Source organism: Dendropsophus ebraccatus, chromosome 3 (assembly GCF_027789765.1).
Source record: "Dendropsophus ebraccatus isolate aDenEbr1 chromosome 3, aDenEbr1.pat, whole genome shotgun sequence".
In the NCBI taxonomy this organism is placed as follows: Eukaryota; Metazoa; Chordata; class Amphibia; order Anura; family Hylidae; genus Dendropsophus; species Dendropsophus ebraccatus.
Window position 1 is genome coordinate 172,028,337 of NC_091456.1, and position 8,367 is coordinate 172,036,703.

At 41.9% G+C, this 8,367-nt stretch overlaps 1 long non-coding RNA gene across 1 annotated transcript; it reads right to left on the bottom strand.

Moving 5' to 3' along the window:
- Positions 1–1,197: 1,197 nt before the first annotated feature.
- LOC138787476 (uncharacterized) lies at positions 1,198–8,118 on the bottom strand. The gene is made up of 2 exons (XR_011362383.1): positions 7,826–8,118; positions 1,198–1,387 (listed from the first exon to the last, which is right to left on the bottom strand). It is a non-coding gene; the product is annotated as an uncharacterized lncRNA (long non-coding RNA).
- Between the last annotated feature and the right edge of the window lie 249 nt (positions 8,119–8,367).

Genomic DNA, 8,367 nt, shown 5'->3' on the forward strand with positions numbered 1-8,367 from the left:
GGTAAATTTACATTTAGACACTAAAGGGGGCAGTAAGTGGCAAATGGTATAGAATTCAGTGCCTCCTTACAGCCAATATGCGCTTTATTTACCCCTTAGTATTCTCCTGCTTAGTGGCCCTCTTCTGCCCAGTTGAGGGGAAAGTACAACAAAGGGGCAATTGGGCAGCCAGGTGCAGTGACTAGAAAAAGAATAATATAACAATAAATGGGCATGGGTGCCATCCTGTAGTTCACAGGAAGTCAGCTGACCCAGGACAGCCCACATCCTCTGACACATTAAACACTGTGATTATCTGTGGGTCAAACTTGCGATCACATGACCCATTTACAGCAGGGCGGTAATAAAACATATGGTGCTGTAGGACTATTGATGGTGTATGCCTGATATGGGTGAAAAAAATAAGGACTGCCACTTTAAATGTATATAGCAGCCATCACAGCGGAGAGTAAGTTCTGTTGTTTGTGGCATCATCCTTGATAGAACACAAGACAAGAAAATTAATCTGTTCCAACATTGCTGGAGCTTCAATCTATGTAAGAGCAGATAGTGATGACCTGTTGTTATTCTGTTCTTCATTTGTAACCAATTAGGAAAACTTTATGGTTATACGATTTTAGACCATGGTCACACTATGTATAACACCGACTGTTCTGTGACCTGGCAGGTACTATAATACCGAAAGGCCGCTATTACTGAAGATCATCCCAGCCGGTACTGCAGTACTGGCTGCATGATCTTCATTTCTTATGAATTCAGATGTGGGCGCACAATTCGCCGCTGCACACAATGGAGCGTGCGTCCGGAGTCACATGCTCCATTGTGTGAACTGAAAGGTTCTCTGCGGCCTCTATTTAATGAATAGTGGCTGCAAGAAACTGACATGTCAGATCCCGAACATGTGTATACGCTGTGGCCAGGAATCCATACATTCAAATAGAACATATGTGTTGTATAAATCACAAATTGCAACAACGGCCGTGATTTATACCACACATACGTTGTGTGAACATGGCCTAACAGTGGATAATAGTGTTTATAGTGAGGGAGGGATGGGGAGCTCAGAACAGCAACAATGTTTTTGTTGAAAAATAAAAAGGAATACTTAAAAAATAAATGTGTATTATTTTTTTTTTAACACAAAGTGATTTAAAGAGGCACTGTCATGATTTTTTTAAAGAAATCAACAGGTTGTGATCAGTTTTGCAATATACTCTCTTTATTTATTTTCTAGGTTTAAATCAACGTTATAAATATGACCACTAGGTGTCTCCCTTTACTACACATGTATACAGCTGCTGCGTGTCCACATTCAGTAGCAGAGAATCCTGAGGGCGCTCGCATTGTACGGTCAGCTCTCCTGTCACACTGCACCAAAACCTGTAAACTACACAGTGATATTATACTGATTGATATGTTACATAAAAAAGAGCATTGTCTCCTGGTAATCATGCAGAGCTGATAATAAAGGATATAATATAATTATGCTCAGTTAATTGCCCTCAGGTAATATACATCATACACGATGAACAGGTGTCTTTCCTTGTGTGAGCACACAAAGGACAGGGAGTTCCTGTGTTTGGTCTCTTTTTTGAACAGAGAAAAGACCAAATACCAGGAGGGAGGGAGCATGGAGCACAGATTGGCTGTATCTATACCAAGATTTAAACATAAAAAAAAATTAAAAAGAAAACAAAAAAGAAGAAAAACAAAACAGTATATTGCAAAACAACTTACAATCACAAACCCTGTTGCTTTCTTCTTTTTGTTTTGCCATAAGTACGCTTACAATGAAAATAATAAAATAACATAATAATAAAAATATATAAATATAATAAAAAAGTGAAATAAAATAAAACAACACAAACATTAACCCCTTAACGACCACAGGCGTAAATGTACGCCCCCGCAGCCCGTGCCTTAACGCAAACAAGCGTACATTTACGCCTGTGGTTTACCCAATCGCTGTGTGTGAACATACAGCGATCGGGTAATGATGGCTGCTATAAATCATAGCAGCCCATCATAGCTTGTCAGCACAGGGGGTTAATTACCCTCCCCCTGTGCTGACGATCGCTGTAATTGGCTGGTTAATTCAAACCGGCCAATTACAGTGATTTTCTAGTTCCCGGGTCATCGGTGACCCGAGGACCCAGAAATCAATGATGATTGGTTCTGTCCGAGACCAATCATCATCAGTGTGTATAGTGAAGGGGGCCATGGTGCAACCCTCCAGATCACTGCGCCGGCCGGCCAATGGTGGCGATCTACGTAAAAATAAATATTTATACCCGAGTCTACACACCTCAGTTAGTTAGCTGAGGTGTGTAGAGCAGGTGTGGTGTGTGTGCACCATACTCACCTGATCCCACTGTCCTGGCAGCACAGGAGCTTTGTAAATGCGACATGGCCTCCACCCTCCATTCCATCCTCTAAATGGCGCTCTGTCCCTTTTGTGGCTTGCCCTGTGCCCATGTGGCACATTATGTCCCCATTATGTCCCCATTATGTCGTACTCAGGGGAAATTACCCTACACGTTTTGTGTTTTTTTTTTCTCTTTTAACCCCTTGTGGAAATGAAAAAAATCAAGGCTAGGCCAACATTTAGTGTAAAAAATCTTTTACACTAAAGTATTGATCTAGTCTTGATTTTTTCATTTTCACAAGGGGTTAAAAGCTAAGAAAAACATGAAATGTGTAGTGCTATTTCCCCCAAGTACGGAAATACCCCACATGTGGACATAAAGCGCCATGCGGGAGCAGGGTAAGCCTCTAAAGGGAAGGAGCGCCATTTGGCTAGAATGGATGGTGAATGCCATGGTGCATTTACAAAGGCCCTGTGTTGCCAAGACAGTGTAAACCCCCCAAAAGTGACCCCATTCTGAAAACTACACCCCTCAAGGAATCTAACAAGGGGTGCAGTGAGGATATGGACCCCTTGATGACGGGCACATTAGTGCCGTGAAATTGAAAAAACGTCACATTGTTCCACATCTGTGCCCGTCACCAGTAGGGTCCATATGCTTACTGCCCCCCTTGTTAGATTCCTTGCGGGGTGTAGTTTCCAGAATGGGGTCACTTGTGGGGGTTTCCGTTGTCCTGGCAGCACAGGGTCTTTGTAAATACAACATGGCCCTCGAAATCCATTCCAGCCTCTAAAAGCCAAAAGGGCGCTCCTTCCCTTTGGAGGCCCGTCTTGCGGCCGCATGGCGTTTTATGTCCACATGTGGGGTATTTCCATACTCGGGACAAACTGCTCTACACGTTTTGTGTTTTTTTTTTTTGCTCTTTTAAACCCTTGTGAAAATGAAAAATTTATGGCTAGGCCAATTTTTACACAACATCATTGAACTAGTCTTTACATTGCTCATTTGCACAAGGGGTTAAAAGAGAAGAAACAAAACAAAACATGTAGAGAAATTTCCCCTGAGAACAGAAATGCCCCACATTTGGACTTAAGGTGCTATGCGGCCGCAAGACGAGCCTCCAATGGGAAGGAGCGCCATTTATCTTTTTGGGGCTGGATTTGGGTAGAATAGATTTCGAGGGGCCATGTTGCATTTAAAAACTCCCTGTGCTGCTAAGCCAGTGAAATCCCCCCACAAGTGACCCCATTATGGAAACTACACCCCACAAGGAGTGTAACAAGGGGTGTTGTGAGCATATGGACCCCACTGGTGACGGGCACATATGTGGAACAATGTGGCGTGAAAATGAAATTTTACATAAATATTACACTATAATGTTGGTCTAGCCTTGGATTTTTTCATTTTCATATGGGGTTAAAAGAAAAAAAAACACACAAAATGTGTAGAGCAGTTTCCCCTGAGTACGTAAATACCCAACATGTGGACATAAAGTGCAATGTGGGTGGCAAGCCTCCGAAGCCATTTGGATTTTGGAGGCTGGATTTGGCTAGAATGAATGATGAACACCATGTTGCATTTATAAAGCCCTCGTGCTGCCAAGACAGTGAAAACCCCCCACACGTGACCCCATTCTGAAAACTACACCCCTCAAGGAATCTAACTAGGGGTGCAGTGAGGATATGGACCCCTTGATGAAATTTTTCACTTTCACGTCACATTGTTCAACATTTGTGCCCGTCACCAGTGGGGTCCATATCCTCACTGCACCCCTTGTTAGATTCCTTGAGGGGTGTAGTTTTCAGAATGGGGTCACTTGTGGGGGGGTTTCGTAGCAGCACGAGGGCTCTGTAAATGCGACGTGGCCCTTGAAAGGCATTTCAGTGAAATCCAGCTTCCAAAAGCCAATTGGCGCTTCTTCTTCTTATATCTGAGGCTTGTGGTTGCATCAAATAGGGCAATAGGGCCACATATGGGGTATTTCTATAAACGGGGCAATAATTATTGGGGTGCATTTCTCTGGTAATAGGTTTATAATTATGAAAAATATTGGATTACAATAAAATTTCTGCACAGAAAATTAACATTTTCAAATTTTGTACACATTTAGCTTTTATTTCTGTGACTCACCTAAAGGGTTAAAGCACTTTCTGGATGTGCTTCGTCAGAGTTTGGGGGGTGCAATTTCTGAAATAGGGTGCTTTGTGGGGCTTTCTAACATACAGTCCCCTCAAATACACTTTAAGGCCATGTTCACATGGGGTAAGAGACCGGCCGTTCTCTGGCTGCAGTGTTCTGATGCGGGCGCATCCGTGCATGCCTGCATCAGAACTCCTCACAGCACACAATGAAGCAAGCGGCCGGAGCCACTCGCTTTATTGTGTGAACTGACAAGTCTTTCTGCGGCCGCAATTCACTGACATGTCAGTTCTTTGCGGTGCCATATGGGATCCTGGCTGGAGCGTATACTATGTGTATACGCTCCGGCCGTGATCCCATAGGATAACATCAGGCTAGTCCACCTGTGGAAAGTACGGCCGTTGTTGCCGATGGCAACAACGGCCGTACTTTTACGTTGTGTGAACATAGCCTAAACCTGAACAGGTCCCTAAAAAAATCAGATTTTGAAATTTTACTGAAAATTTGGAAAATTGCTACTAACGTTTTAAGCTTCTTATTGTCTAAATAAATTGAAGGATAGTTAAATAAATGATGCCAACATAAAGTAGACATGTTGCTAATGCTATTTAATATCTAATTTATGTGGCATAACCATTTTCTGTATAAGCAAAAAAGCTTCAAAGTTGGAAAAATGCAATTTTTCAAGATATTTTGAGTTTTTTCATAAAGATTCTTTGTAAGTAGGGACTCCAATTTACCAGAAATGTGAAGTACAATGGGTCACGAGAAAACAATCTCAGAATCAGCCGGATAGGTAAAAGCATTCCCAATTTATTAATGAACAAAGTGACACAGGTCATATTTAATAAAATTTGCCTCGGTCCTTAAAGGGGTACTCCGGCCCTGCAGTATAATTTGTGTACGGCCGGGGAGGGGGTTGAAATAGAAGCTGGCGGCGACTTACCTCCCCAGTTCCAGCGGTGGCTCCTGGATTGCGCTGCCCCATCCCCCCGTCCTGCAGCTGCTTCCTGGTCAGGGCTGCGGCATGAGACGTGACGTCTCAGGGCAGCTCTCCCCTTCAGCATCTGAGGCGGTACTCCGCTACGACTGCTAAATGGCTGAGCTGCCTTGAGACCTCACGGGACGGGGGCACGGGGCGGTGCGATATGGGAGCTGCCACTGGTACTGGGGAGGTAAGTTACCGCCAGCTTCTATTTTAACCCCCTCCCCGGCCGCACACAAAATATACTGCAGGGCCGGAGTACCCCTTTAAGGTAATTTCAGGCCCGGTGTAGCAGGCCAGATTAACCCCCATCCAGATTATGTATCCGAGTATATTTTGGCCTAGGCCAGAGTATACCCCAGGGTATAAAATAGCCTAGGCCAAACTATACCCCTCCAGGCCAGAGTATACCCCGGGGTATAAAATAGCCTAGGACAAACTATACCCCTCCAGGCCAGAGTATACCCGGGGTATAAAATAGCCTAGGCCAAACTATACCCCTCCAGGCCACAGTATACCCCGGGGTATAAAATGTCCTTTTTTTTATCATACACAGCTGCTCCTTCTTGTTGGGAAATACAGTACAGTGCTTACATTGAACTGACAGTAGATGGCGCTGTCCCATCAGTGCATCATCTACTCAATTTTTTTTGAGCAGGAGGAGCTTTTTATGAGCTATGCCAAATTTTACGGTTGTTGTGCAATAGTCATCATTATACAAAAGTGCCTTGATACATCTTTCACAATTTATGCCTCAGGCTGGGCTCACACTGCATGTTTTGCAGTCCCTTTTTTTTATCCTTCAAAACGATCTGTTTTATTTTTTTTTTTTTATCCGTTTTTCAATTTTGAAAGTTAATGGTAAAACTGATTAAAACAGAGGCAAACAAGCACTTCTTTTTTTCATCCATTTGCACAAAAAAAATCTAATGAAAACTAGTTAAAAAAAAGACCCAATCCCTTCCCCCCTGTGCAAACATTGAAAAAAGGTGCAGGCATTGGAAATAGCGCAAAACCCTTAATACGTCCTGCACAGATATTTATGAAGTTCACAAAATCTCCTGATTTCATGGGGGTATAAAATGGCCTGAGGGGGTGCGAAATATACCAGGGATATGTATGTAGCCTAGGCCAATGTAACCCTGGGTATAGTCTGGGCTGGCAGTTTACTCCGGCCTGTTACACTGGGACTGTTGTCAGTTATTCTATCTATCTATCTATCTATCTATCTATCTATCTATCTATCTATCTATCTATCTATCTCCTATCTATCTATCTATCTATCTATCTATCTATCTATCTATCTATCTCCTATCTATCTATCTATCTATCTATCTCCTATCTATCTATCTATCTATCTATCTATCTATCTATCTATCTCCTAGCTATCTATCTATCTATCTATCTATCTATCTCCTATCTATCTATCTATCTATCTATCTATCTATCTATCTATCTATCTATCTCCTATCTATCTATCTATCTATCTATCTATCTATCTATCTATCTCCTATCTATCTATCTATCTATCTATCTCCTATCTATCTATCTATCTATCTATCTATCTATCTATCTATCTCCTATCTATCTATCTATCTATCTCCTGTCTATCTATCTATCTATCTATCTATCTATCTATCTATCTATCTCCTATCTATCTATCTATCTATCTATCTATCTATCTATCTATCTATCATCTCTCATCTATCTATCCCCTATCTATCTATCTATCTATCTATCTATCTTCTATCTATCTATCTATCTATCTATCTATCTATCTATCTATCTATCTATCTATCTCCTATCTATCTATCTATCTATCTATCTCCTATCTATCTCCTATCTATCTATCTATCTCCTATCTATCTATCTATCTATCTATCTCCTATCTATCTATCTATCTATCTATCTATCTATCTATCTATCTATCTATCTCCTATCTATCTATCTATCTATCTATCTATTATCTATCTATCTACTATCTATCTATCTATCTATCTATCTATCTATCTATCTATCTATCTAACTATCTTTGCTGAGTGTGAATTACACCTACCAATGATCTACTATCTGATTGGTTGCCTGGTTTCTTCCCAGCACAATGCAAGCCTTTATGACATCACAAAGAAATATCAACAGCACGCTATGACATCATACAGGGGATATAAGGTGCTGAGGAGCTCAGAATTCCTCAGAGTTGGAGTAGGAGTTGAGCTGTAAGTATGCCTGTCTCCTCCTCCTCCGTATTTCTTCTGATTGTCCCCATCTTCCCCCGCTCTGCCCCATGCGCCCCCAATCCTGGTGTCCCCCAAATCTGAACCAATGGAAAACTTACATTTGTTGGTGATCCAGTAGATCCCTAGAATAAGGTTTGCTGTCTCTTTTTCAGATCATTGTGTTCTCGTGTTCTTTTGGATCAGAGATCGCTATGTTGGCTATGAAGGTAAGAGCCTGTTCACACTGTGTATCCACTTCATAACAACCAACAGCTCCATAATAACTGAACACAGCTACATAACAGCCAATCACAGCTCCATAACAACCAATCACAGCTCCATAATAACCAATCACAGCTCCATAATAACCAATCACAGCTCCATAACAACCAATCACAGATCCATATAAACCTATCACAGATTCATACCAACCAATCACAGCTCCATAGTAACCAATCACAGCTCCATAATAACCAGCACAGCTCTATAACAATGTGAGAAGTGAAAGCTGAGCTGTGATTGGTTGCTATGGGCAACAAGTCTCCTTAATATAATACAGCACCATAAATCTGCCCCAAGGTACCTGCTGTGTGTCTCTGGTGCTGCCCCCAGGTGGTCTCCCTCTATTTTTGCACTCTGTCATATATGTGTATCATGGTAT